We start from the raw sequence: 13639 nt of genomic DNA on the forward strand, positions 1-13639 counted from the left end.
AGGATGCTCTCGTCTATAGATTGTTGAGTCATTATTGTTGTCAGTGTAACACTTAGACAACGTAATGCAGCATTCAGAGCGGCGCAGAGAGACGCTGCAGGTGAAAGTTACTTCTTTACCCACAGCTCCAGTCACATCCTCACAGTTTACACTGATGTCATCTGAAAAATATTTTATATTAAATAATACAGCAACTGAACAATAATAAAGTTCTCTGTTTTTGTTTTTTTTATATCTCATGAGACAGACTTCTTGTGTATCTGTCCATGTCAGTCATATAATAAACACACAGTGACTTTTTCATTAGAGAACCTATTCATAAATAAAATCACTGCATCAAGTGTTTTTGTACATTAGAGTTTGAATAGGTAATTTAATCTCTGGTAATGGGAGGGTCACATATAATATTGTTTATTATGAATTATAGCTTATATGTTCAGTAGCAATATATAAAGTCTCAGCATGCAACATCCTGTCTCTTTTAATCATGCGCATCAGATAGAGTCAGAGTCAGAGTCTAGACACACAAGATCCTGTAGTCTTGATTGAAAATGTGATTTGTATGAATATTATTATACATAAAAGAGTGTGTAATTAAACATAAATTAGCAGTAACTTGCAATGCACTGCTCCTTGACTCTAAAGGATTTCCTTCTATTGTGTAAATCATTTAAAATGTAGTCAACTCCCCGACTGTAATGGATTTCCCTCAAAGCCATACACATTTGGACTGAAATGGATACACTAACAAAAAGGTTTTAAGAGGTTTGACCTTCTTTCTTTATCTTATATTTAGTCCTTCCTCAAAACTTACACACTCTTTATAGGGAAAGTTTATTCTCTTACCATCAGCTCGACAGACTGCAGTAAAAGTCCAAACCAGAATGATCAGATGCACAGAATTTACAGCATTCATGCTTTTGATTCTGTAATAGAAAAAGAATGACAGAAATGTGCATCAGAAGTGGAACTTAAACGAATAAGGAAGTACTAGAGATATAATTAGATACAATTTATTGAAAGCTCTGAACATGATGTATGATTACCGAAAAAACTGAACGTGATGATATAAAATTAGACTTTTTCTGTTGCTTTGTATCCACTGGTTAAACCCAAAAACAAACAATTATGTAGGAAGTAACATTAATCAGACAGAATTATCACAAAGAAGAAACGTTTTCTGTCTTCATAGTCATTTTTAAATATCTGCAAAATATGTAAATCACATATTACAAAAACACCATGCATGTATTGAAGATTTTCCTGTGGCTGGTTATGGATTAGTAAATATATAGGAGATTTTTTTTGTTATTCTCACCTCTTGTCTGTAGCCTATGTCTTCACCGTCTGAGTTCATTCCACTCTGACTGACTAAACTTTTAGTTTTCAGATGACATTCCTGACCGGCAGCTGGTGATGTCACTAACCTGTGGATATCCCCTTCATGCAGTGATGCAATTGCATTTCAATACGTCAAAAAATATATTGAAGATACCGGGAGGGTCGTATAGCTTCTCTGTTTGTTGCTATGTTTGAAAACAAAACGTTTTAAAAGATAGGCTATGTGCGGTCTAACAGCGCTCATCAATGTCAAACTGATGGAGATAACCAATCATATCAAGGCGGAGCGTTAATGTTCACGAACATGAATTCCAGCACTACACTTCAGTTCTAATGATTAAGGAGAGTGAACTAAACATTAAATATTTGATGTTTAGTAAAGCTGCTTTAAAAAGTGAAATATAAAATAATTAACTTCATTGGAGGAAGCCTTATCCATCCATGAGAGGACCACCAGAGAGGAGAAGAGAGGGTGAAGGGTCTGGAAAGTGACTTTGAGAAGGCAACCTTAGATCCACCGATCCTCTTCTGTCGATTGCTGAAATGTTCTTGATATGTTCCATGCTGAACATCTCTGGAAAGGTGAATTTAATCTTTTTTAAACCATTAACTTTAATTCTAAAGATTTACTGCACAATAAGTTCATGTAACTTAAATAAATAAGGCATAAATTCAGATCATCTCTGTGCGGCGACTCTTTACCCACTTTACTAGTTTTACTGGTGTACGGTATCTTACCCAACATCATGTGATGATAAAAAAGTTTCCAGATATTCATGTTTAGAGAGCATCACACGTGTTTATTCATTCCATTTTTCTTTTTCTTTTTTTTTTTAAATAAAAAAGAACCCTGTACAAAATCGCACCATTCACAGCATTAGAAAATTGCAGGTATAGAACATTAAAAGTAAAAAATCACAATACCACTTAACCAGTACAAAACTGACATTCATTATAGAGATTCCTTGGAAATCAGGAAAAAAAGAGCAAAACCAAACACAGTTTGTGTTTTTCTGCATTGCCTCGTAATGTTCACACAATGCCAAAAATATACACTGATCAAAAAGATAATCATATATCACAGAAATCAATATAAAACAGAAACAGGTTTAAAATCTACAACCACAGTTATATAGTTCAGTTTGAGATATGACAGATAGTAATGTATGTACAGATATAGTTAATTAAGTTCCTATAAAGTTGGTCTTTCATGAGCTTCACATTAAAAGTCAAACAAAACTCATTGCTTTCATACTGTTGAGTCAGTGCTATTGATCTCATTTTGTGGGCTTTGCTGTTGCAAATTGCTGTTGTCTTCATCATGTCTGAGGCACAGAAACATCCTCCTCTGGAAATCATAAGGTTTGCTGTAGTTTGGTTTCCTTTTGTAAATGATTGTCATCGTTATGATGATGATGAAGATGATGATGAAACAGCCGGCAAACTGAACAAGCGACAGTAGATCCAGAAACTTCTTCTGGTATTGATTCAGTATGATTTCTTTTTGTTAATCCAGAAACCTCTCCTGTTGGTGATGGTGTCTCTGGAAAGGTGCATTTAAAGTGTTTAACTGATTGTTTAAATCATAAACTCAACTTCAGCCTATCAAACATCAGACAGTCAGATTCTCCACAGATTCACGAAACACTTCTGCTGCTGAGAATCTGAGAGAACTGATTTATGACACACACAGACCAAATCTAAACATCTCTAAAATCTGACTGAAATATCTAGAGAGATGTGAGACTATGATCATACATCAGTTTCCTTCTTAGACCCTAAACTCTAAAATCATTTATTCACAGGTGATTTTTAAAATTATAAATATTCTGACAAGAGACTGAAGAGCTGTTTTCAGTCTTCATTAATAACCTGGAGCTCAATAATCATTAACCAGAATGGAATGTAATATCTTTCTTAGGATCTTCAGTGATAATTTCAGGTTTAATGGACTATGTTAACAGATTTTAAACCAATGCTAGTAGATTGAAAATAAATGTAGAGTTGCACACATTTATTGAATTATAAACAACAGTATTATATCCAGTACCTGTAATGTTCACAGTAAATTCTGTTCTTTTCATTCCACTCTTTGTTTGCACAAAGAATCTGAATTTCCCAGTCATTGCTGTAGTTGGAGTGTGTCTGCATGTGAAGCTGTTTCTCTGTTCACAGGAGTTGTTTTGTTTACAGATTGTTGAGCCATTATAGATCTCAGGGTAGTAAAACTTATACAATGTAATACAGAATTCAGAGCACTTCTGAGAGACGCTGCAGGTGAAAGTTACTTCTTCACCCACAGTTCCAGTCAACATCCTCACAGCTTACACTGCAGACATCTGAAAAATAACAATGTATATCATATGATACAGCAACTGAACAATAATAAAGATCTCTCTCCTTTTTTGTTTTTTTACATATCATTAAACTTATAACATATCCAGACTTGTGTCTCCATCCATGTCAGTCATATAATAAACACACAGAGACTCTTTCATTAGAGAACATATTCATAAATAAAATCACTGCATTATGTGTTTTTTTGTACATTAGAGTTTGAACAGGATTTAATCTCTGGTAATGGGAGGGTCACATACGTTATTATGAATTATAGCTTATATATTCACAAGCAATATGTACACACAGTTATTGCATGCAACGGAGTTTGCATGTTCTCCCTGTGTCTGCATGGTTTTCCTCCAGGTGCTCCGGTTTGACATGCAGTACAGGTAAAGTGAATAAAGTGCTATGTCCGAACTGATTGCACTTTACTTTATATGTATCATCTTTCTATTCTTTTAATTCTTTTTTCTTGTTTTTATTTCATTTTTAATGCATTTTATGTTATTTTTATTTCTTATGCATTCCATTTTTACTTTTATATATTTGCTTCCTCTTTATGTAAAGCACTTTGAATTACCACTGTGTATGAAATGTGCTATATAAATAAAATTGCCTTGCCTTGTCAAAGTAAATAAGCCATAGTGAGTGAGTGAGTGTCCTAGCGAGTATAAACACATAAATTAGCAGAAAAAATGCAGTGCTCCTAGACTCTAAAGCCCCGTTCACACCGCCCGCGACAAGCAGCGACAAAGCGACAGGATCCCATTCATTTCAATGGAGCGCTGGCGACTTCCGGCGACAAGAGCGACAGTAGGCGTTTCTCAATGTCAAGGAAGGATCCTCGGAAGCCAGAATTTCGAGGATGCTACGTCATCGACATCTGTCGAAGGACTGTTCCAATGTCGAGGATCCTCGGAATTTCAAACAAGGACTGAGTCCTTCATTCGAAAAATATCCCATATACAGGAAAGGATATGTGTAGCCTTCGCGCTCTCAAATCACCCACAATCCTATGCGCACAGCTTTGCAATCTTGTTCAAAAAATTTACAACAAATGTCAGACGTTAACGGGCAATATGCTTTCAAATGTAAGTATATTTACTTGTTACCATTTGTAACTGTAGTAAATATGTCAGATAAATAAAGTTTAACGTTTAAATGCCAGTACAAATTACTACTGTATTGATATTATAAATTATACTTTTTTTATACTTTATACTTTAATTATACTTTAATTATGTTATTGATGGCTAACTGAACCGGGCCGTCATTTAACAATTGTTAGCTTGGTTGCCGTCACCGGCATTTCTTTTATAAATAACTAGTTAAGTTGTCCAAAGTAATTTAACATTAATATTATACCATTATACCATTCACAGCGTTATTCATAGCTTTCTCGTCTTTTTAAACAGGGACCAAGGAACAAACGGAGGCGTTCATACGTCTCCGTGTAGAAAGCAGGCAGCTGTTTACCGGGGGGTAATGACGCAATGACGTGCACTTGCTAGTCTGTTCCATTTACGTGTTCTCCGAATGTGACCAATCTCCTAGTGACCGTTGGCGAAGGAATGTAGGCGTGTCAAGCGACGGGAGACAGGCGACAAAAGTTTAGAGATATTTCAACTTTATGCAAATCAGGAGCGAATTTCGCGAGCGACAACCAATAGGAGTGAAGGCTCTCTGGAGCTCACGTCACCGTCTCGAGTGCAGGCAAGACAGACAGGAATTCCCGAGCGATTTCACTGTTTTATATGATTTGGCTGTACATATATAATAAAATGATGCGTGGAAAAGAAACGGTCGGCAGTCTTGTGAGTTTGATTCATATATTCTGTGTTGTTAATTATATGATGCTGTGAGCAGTTTAGCACTGCTGCAGTTCATATTACAGTTTCCCCTGCATTGTGTTGATTATTAGGGACAAGAAAATTGATTATTTGTCAAATTCGAATGACGTTTTAGTATTTTTTGACAGTATTAGTGAGTTTAATTTGTTGATAGATCGATCGTTAATCTAGTTAATTATTTAATGCACCGAGCTGCAGTCACAACACTCTACAACAGCAGAATGTTACTTAATTATTTTAAACCTAATTCCTAGTCAAATTAGAATGATTTCTTAGTTTTATATATCATTTGTGATTGCATTTTCTATATCAGACGTGTCTACCAATGATATTAGAGCAACAGCACTAGGAACGCCCACAAGCGACTTCACAGTAGGAGACTAGCGACATGCAGCGAAAAAGTCGCTGGCGGTGTGAACGTGGCTTAAAGGATTTCCCTCTATTGTTCAAACAGTAATTGTTCAAATAGTGAATCTACTTTTAAATCACTGGAAGGATATAATACTTGTAAAAGATTTGACCTTTTCCCCCATTATCTTTGATTCAGTCCCTCCTCAAAACTCTCACACATTCTTTCTAGAGGAAAGTTTATTATCTTACCATCATCAGCTCGACAGACTGCAGTAAAAGTCCAAACCACAATGAACAGATGCATACAATTTACAGCATTCATGGTTTTGATTCTGCAATAGAAAAAAGACAGAAATGTGCATCAGAAGAGAGACTAGGAAGTACTAGAGATTAAATAGAAAATATAGATGATTTACTGAAAACTCAGCAGAAATGTCAGAATTTATCAGTGAAATTTTGCTTGTTTAGCTATTAAATCAGTTGGAAATAAAAAAATCTGCCATCATTTGAACAAATCTTTATGGTGATTTTAAGTAGTTTGAAATGAGTAGAGTTTTCTTTATTATTAATTACCCTTCATGTTTCAAGAAACACCAATATCTTCTAATGCTTTCTAATCTTCTAAATCTTTAGATTATTTGATCAAAAACAGAATATGATAATTGTACAGTAAAAACTGAGAAAATGCTCAACTTCTTCAATATATCGCACAATGACCCCATTGAAGAGTCTTGTGAGTGCAAAATACACCCGCAAAACCAGAAGATTTATTACATTAAAGCACTGAATAATAAAGCATTACCTGCTTCGGTCTGTATGTCTTCACCGTCTTTCCACTCTGACTCACTCTGCAGCAACGCCAATTGCAAAACTCTAATGTACGAGTCATTAAGCTTTCCATTTTTTGAAAATGACTCATTCAATTTTCTATAATATTTGTGACCAGCAGTTGGTGCTGTCACAAACCTACAAATTACCCCTTCTATCATAATGGTGATGCAAGCAACCAATTGCAATTTCAGTAAGTTCAAATACAAGTTAATACTACTCTATCATGTTATAGTTATATGCATGACTCTTATCCAAATGGTCAAGGTGGTGTTGTTGCTTCCGAACACATTTTCTTCTTTGTAAGGCACTTTTTTTAGCAAAACTACTTTTGAACATGTAGTCTACTGTGAAAAGTGCTCTATAAATAAAAGTCAATTCAATAGAGGAACGCTTATCCAGTATCCACCCATGAAAGAAACTGTCATTGCAAAATCTCTCATCAACGGTAAACAGGTTTGTATTTCATCACCTCTACATGCACATTGATTCGTTAAACGTCAAAACATGAATGCGGTTTGTAGGCTATAAAATTTTCCATCATAACCTACAACACAAATACAAACCAACACCGTTGTGCCTCAAGCCCTAGGTGCTTCCCATGTTGCTTTAGCGTGACGTTCATTGTAATAAACATGCATTTAAATGTATTTAGGAATAATAGCTTTGAAATAGTCTATTGTAGTAGTACTGTGTCTCGCCCATACTTTCCATTCATTCATCCCCACTGGCCTCAAACTTTTGGCATTACACATCTGGAAATCAGCCCAAGTAAAACTTGGTTGAGCTAAAAATAAGTCAGTGACTGTACACGTGCACCAATAATGCGATTATTTCCTATAATCAGAGAAACCATATATGCTACCTTATTGTGCTATCAGAAACTTGATCATTCCCACTTCTGAAGTCATTATTAAGAGCTCATTGTATTCAAAATGGGAGGGCGTTTATGTGCTATTTTTACCTAAGAAACTTGATGCCTATGTAGCAATTTTGTTGCTAGATTTAGCAACTTTTCAACTATCACAAGCACATGCACACTTCTGTCAGAGTGGAATAGATGCAATTTGCATTTACATGCCAGTTTATTACGATTAAAGTCGGCATACGCCACATAGCCTTTGTCACTGCGATCAGCGTATGCCATACAGTTCAATACATTTTTGGTTATTAGCTTAATCATTAATCGTATCAATTTAAGTATTGTATTTACATGAGGTAAAGTTCAATTCGCAATATTGTCTAGTTGTTACAGTCTAAAGCACACCAGCAAATTACTGACACCTGAAGAAAGATAAAACAAAAGATTTAAACTGCATGGTTAGGTTCGTGGTTTTGACTCTTATACATCGCTGTCTGTAGATATCAGTATCAGCATCAGCCACTGAAAAACACATTTTGCAAAACACAACAAACATATACAATGAAATTACATCACATTACATTCATGCATTTAGCAGATGCTTTTATCTAACAAGACTTACAATAGAGGAAGAACACCAATTCATCATAGAACTGACAATAATTGTTTTCGGCAGTTCGGGTAGAGATTGGCAGCTCATTCCACCAGAGAGGAGCAGAGACGGTGAAGGGTCTGGAAAGTAACTTTGTGCCTTGTTGTGAAGTAGAGGTCTGTGCAGGACTGTTTATTTTTGTCTCACTCCCACCCACTCCCACCTAAAATTCACTCTGTGTTCACCTGCTATCCGCTTATAATGATTTTCTTCCCGGGTCCCGCTAAATTGGATCGTTTCCAGATTCTCGCATTTAAACTTCCTCCAAAAAAGAGAGTGATTGGGGAATATAAAATGTTGGATAGCCTACAAGATTTGTTATTTGTCTTATGATGCTGTCAACACCCTAAAAAATGTCAGAGAAAAAATGTCACAAAGAATAATAGGCTAAATATCACAGAGAAAAGTAGGCGAAATTAAATACAATACAATTCAGTAGGCTACACTATAGTTACTGACTGCTACTGCCATTCATTCAAAATTTAATCCCGCGTCTCGATAAATCTTATCGGGAAAGCTGTGGTAATGCAGACCGCTATTGTGAAGGAACAACAAGGCATCACTCAATCTATTTTATTTTTTATTTTTTTGAAAAAATAAACACAACTTCAGCCTATCAGACTAGTCAGATTCTAATTTTGTAGTGGCTTTTGACTGTTATGTGTTTGAAAGTCCATCTGTTCTCCATCAGACTGAGATTGCATTGATCTGTGTAGTTCAAAATGGTGAACATTGTTTCTGAAGAATGGTTTTGAACATCAACAATCCTATTGGTGTCTTTTTATGTGATCTAATGATTATTTGTGCCAATTTTGGTGAAAATTGGATGCATTTTTTTAGAGTTGAATCACCCAGAGAAGTGTATGGAAAATCATGTCCTTACATTGTAATGATTTTAAACCAGTGACATGAGAGAACCTGCTTGCCCTTGCAAAATCTCTCTCTTAAGGTAAGCAGAAGGTTAATTGATTGCATTGCCTCTACATGCACATTGATTTGTGTGGGAAAATATGAATATAAAATTTTCCATCATTACAGCCACCACCATTGTGCCTCAAGCAAGGTGCTTCCCGTGTTTCTTTATGGAGTCTTTCACAGTAAACATGCATTCAAAATGGCTTTGAAGTCTTTTTTTTTTAAATATAGTCACAATTACTTCTATTCATTCACACGGTCTGAGTTCAAACCCTCAACATCACATGATAGGGAACCAGTACAAGTAAAAAAGCCAGATAAATTATCATAGAATGATATTATCATAGTTGGTATGAGCTGTCTGTAGTCTGTGGCATCAGTGCATATACTAAACACCCTCTATACTATACAAAATGACCTCTAGAAAGTGATTTAATTCTTACAACGTGAAAATGAAGTAATTGCCAAATGAGCAATTGTTTTTATAATAGTTTGTCATGTATTTCTTTATTCCAGGCCATCATAAAGAGACGCTAACACGGCCATTACAGAACTTTTTACAACCACATTCCTTTGTTTGTTTTCATCTGTCATGTGCTCCTTTGTTCTAGTTTCCCACCACAATCTGTCACCATGGACACTAATCACATTATCACAGCTGTTTTTAATTAATTCGTCGGTGTATATTAGTTCAATTCTGTTGATGTGTTTTGGTCGGGTCTTGTATTTACTTGTGTTATGTTCCTATTCTGCATTCTCCCGTTTGATTATCAAGTAAAGACTTGTTTGTGTGTTATCTTCTTTATTGTGTGTTCTGCTATATACCAGTGTTTCCCAACCCTGTTCCTGGAGGGACACCAACAGTGCATATTTTGGATGACTCCCTTATCTGGCCCATATATTTCTGGTCTTGGAGTCTCTACTAATGAGCTGATGAGTTGAATCAGGTGTGTTTGATTAGGAAGAGTTGGAAAATGTGTAGTGTTGGTGTGCCTCCAGGGGCCTGTACCATGATGGTATTGAACAAACTCAGGGTTATAGGATTAGTTTTAAATTGACAAAACCAAACCACTCCAATCCAAGTTTGTTGGTACCGTGATGCCGATCGCCAACTTTCTCTGTCAACTCAGGCTTTGATCCTGAGTTTGTGGAGCGCGTGCACATGAATCCGTGACATCAGTGACAAACAGCTAATCACATGCCTTGCAACAGAAATAAACTGTTTTGATTCACTTCTCGCGAGAGAGTCAGCATGATTCAAAACTCTTTTGCTGAAAATGAAGAATTTAAACGCATTTACACTAATGGAAAATACTTGTCTGTGAAAGAGGACAAATAAAAGAAATGATCTTTCTCTATCAGTGCAAGTTGTGAAGTTAGTTTATTTAGTTGATAATATCGATAGAGACTCAAACATACAAGGTCACATGTATAGTCATATTTAAAGAGATATTTACACCTTATTTATATGATCTATATATTATTAATATTCATTGAAACTAAATGCTTATTAACAACTGTTAAACTAAACTTGCGTGTGTGTAATGATTAATAAAAAAAAAAAGATCATATACAAATCATATATAAATCATAAAATAATTCTACGTAATTATCATTAAAACCAAACAATTCGATAGTTATTTGTTTTTACTATATAATGACCTTTAATTTGGAGGATTGTGTGTGTTGGGTGTGTCAGTATCACAGCTTACATCTGATTGGTCCAATTTCAGTTTCAGATCTCTGACCCAGAACATAACCTACCCTGGACCAGGTTAGCCATGGAGCTTAAGTTACCATGGCGATGAACACCGCTAAAAGTCAAGTTACTTTCATGGTACCTAAAACCCAGGATTGGCGCAAACTAATCTGAAACTTACCTGGCTAGCCAGCTAATCCAGCTTCATGGTACAGGCCCCACGAACAGGGTTGTGAAACACTGCTATATACAACCAGCACGTTACACACAGTGGTACACTGGTACACTGTATGAAAGACCAGGAACAAAGTGAAAGAAAAAAGAAACTTCAAAGAAATAAAAAGTAAACAAGAGACATCAAAGGAGACTCAAATGAGAGCAGAAGAATTTCATGCTGTTTATGTACATTCAGATGCTGCTTAATGAAAAGCATAGTATCTCACATATATATATATATATATATATATATATATACACACACATGATCATATACATATTCAATTATTAAATATATGAATGCTAGAATATAACACGGTTCCGTTTGTTGTGAACTCAACTGACTGCTACACACTGTATTGAATTTATGTAATGCGTGGTTTGACACATACTGAACTCTTAATTTCTTTTTCTCACTTTCTCAGCACAGTAATTAATTTCTCAGAAAACAAATCTCACCCTCTTTACTGGTTTCACTGGTATACCATGTGATGATGAAATGAGGTTCAAGATCAGTGGTGTCAAAAGTATTCACATTCAATACTCAAGTAGAAGTATAGATACTAGGGTTTAAAAATACTTCTGTAGAAGTTGAAGTATCAACTCAAGCTTTTTACCAAGTAAAAGTGTAAAAGTACTGGTTTCAAAAACTTAAAGTATAAAAGTAAAAGTAATGTAAGGAAAAAAAATGCCATTAAGGACAAAAGCTTAGGCCGCGCCACAGGGGTCTATTGTGCACTCCACCTCCTCAAAATGTCATCAATAACCTTTATTGGAATGTAAATGTACAGTACAGTCCAAAAGTTTGGAACCACTAAGATTTTTAATGTTTTTAAAAGAAGTTTCGTCTGCTCACCAAGGCTACATTTATTTAATTAAAAATACAGTAAAAACAGTAATATTGTGAAATATTATTACAATTTAAAATAACTGTTTTCTATTTGAATATATTTCACAAAGTAATTTATTCCTGTGATGGCAAAGCTGAATTTTCAGCATCATTACTCCAGTCTTCAGTGTCACATGATCTTCCAGAAATCATTCTAATATGCTGATCTGCTGCTCAAGAAACATTTAATGTGTAAATTGTACAAAATATTTGTGTACAATATTTTTTTCAGGATTATTTGATGAATAGAAAGTTCAAAAGAACAGTGTTTATCTGAAATCTAATCTTTTGTAACATTATAAATGTCTTTACTGCCACTTTTGATTGATTTAATGCATCCTTGCTGAATAAAAGTATTCATTTCTTTAATTTCTTTTCAAAAAAATAAAAATAAAAATTCTTACTGACCCCAAACTTTTGAACGGTAGTGTATAATGCTACAGAAGCTTTGTATTTCAGATAAATGCTGTTCTTTTGAACTTTCTATTCATCAAGGAATCCTGAAAAAAAAAAAGTACACAACTGTTTTCAACATTGAAAATAATCATAAATGTTTATTGAGCAGCAAATCACATATTAGAATGATTTCTGAAGGATCATTGACACTGAAGACTGGGGTAACGATGCTGAAAATTCAGCTTTGCATCACAGGAATAAATTACTTTGTCAAATATATTTAAATAGTACACAGTTATTTTAAATTGTAATAATATTTCACAATATTACTGTTTTTTACTGTATTTTTAATTAAATAAATGTAGCCTTGGTGAGCAGATGAAACTTCTTTTAAAAACATTAAAAACTTAGTGGTTCCAAACTTTTACTGTACTGTACATCCAAACTTAACTGCAGGAATCTGTGAGGGCAACGGACAAGAAAAATGTGGGTAGTTTTGGTGTACCCAGGCAGGCTTAGTAACAATCAGGGCTTGACATTAACACCCACCAACCTGCCAAATGCGGGTAGTTTTCAGCTGTTTCAGTTCACACCGCACTCGTCTGTTGGAGTTTGTTGGATAGGTGTGATAACCCTGTTGGCACTGGTCGGAGTCTATTTTTACCAGACTGAACATGTTTAATCGCCGTTTGTTTGGTCGTCTGAGCATCCAACAAACGGCAACAAACTCTCGGTGCGTTCCAAACGGGATATATCGCCCTCCGAAGGGCACTTCGGAGTGAAAACAATCATGGCCGCCAATATTGAAGGGTTGTTCCAAACGGAAGTGCTCAAAACTGGCCACTTTAAAGGGCCCTTCGGAATGAAGGATTTCGAAGGATACAACTGATGGACACTTCGGGCCCCCATGATCCTTTGCACAGGGAAGTTGTTTGACGTCACAGAATGTACATTCTATAAATGTATGTATAGATACAGTAATATTTCTACGAGTTATTTGTACATTATATTCAAAACGACATGCTTCAACAAAAATACTTTAGCTCCCTTTATCAGTCCATCAAATGTTTATCATAGACACAATATACATTATATGCGATAAACCAAAAATATATATATATAAAGGGCGCAGCTTGCGCAATCTGTCCTCCTTATTGCCTTGTTAAGATGACAGTGCGTTCCAAAAAAGGAGTAATTTGACCCCTGCACATGAGCTCTCATATACATATTCAATTAGCCCTTTAAATATATGAATGCTAGAGCTGTTTGATCGCGCCCGCGCCTATACACACAACAAACA

At 35.3% G+C, this 13639-nt stretch overlaps 2 long non-coding RNA genes across 2 annotated transcripts; both read right to left on the reverse strand.

The window, feature by feature from the left end:
* Positions 1-7: 7 nt before the first annotated feature.
* On the reverse strand, positions 8-2042 carry LOC125261569. The gene is made up of 3 exons (XR_007183366.1): positions 1319-2042; positions 847-926; positions 8-161 (listed from the first exon to the last, which is right to left on the reverse strand). It is a non-coding gene; the product is annotated as an uncharacterized LOC125261569 (long non-coding RNA).
* A 90-nt stretch (positions 2043-2132) lies between these two features.
* Positions 2133-7695, reverse strand: LOC125261571. The gene is made up of 4 exons (XR_007183368.1): positions 6685-7695; positions 6132-6214; positions 3392-3680; positions 2133-2884 (listed from the first exon to the last, which is right to left on the reverse strand). It is a non-coding gene; the product is annotated as an uncharacterized LOC125261571 (long non-coding RNA).
* Between the last annotated feature and the right edge of the window lie 5944 nt (positions 7696-13639).

This window comes from Megalobrama amblycephala, unplaced genomic scaffold (genome assembly GCF_018812025.1).
Source record: "Megalobrama amblycephala isolate DHTTF-2021 unplaced genomic scaffold, ASM1881202v1 scaffold434, whole genome shotgun sequence".
In the NCBI taxonomy this organism is placed as follows: Eukaryota; Metazoa; Chordata; class Actinopteri; order Cypriniformes; family Xenocyprididae; genus Megalobrama; species Megalobrama amblycephala.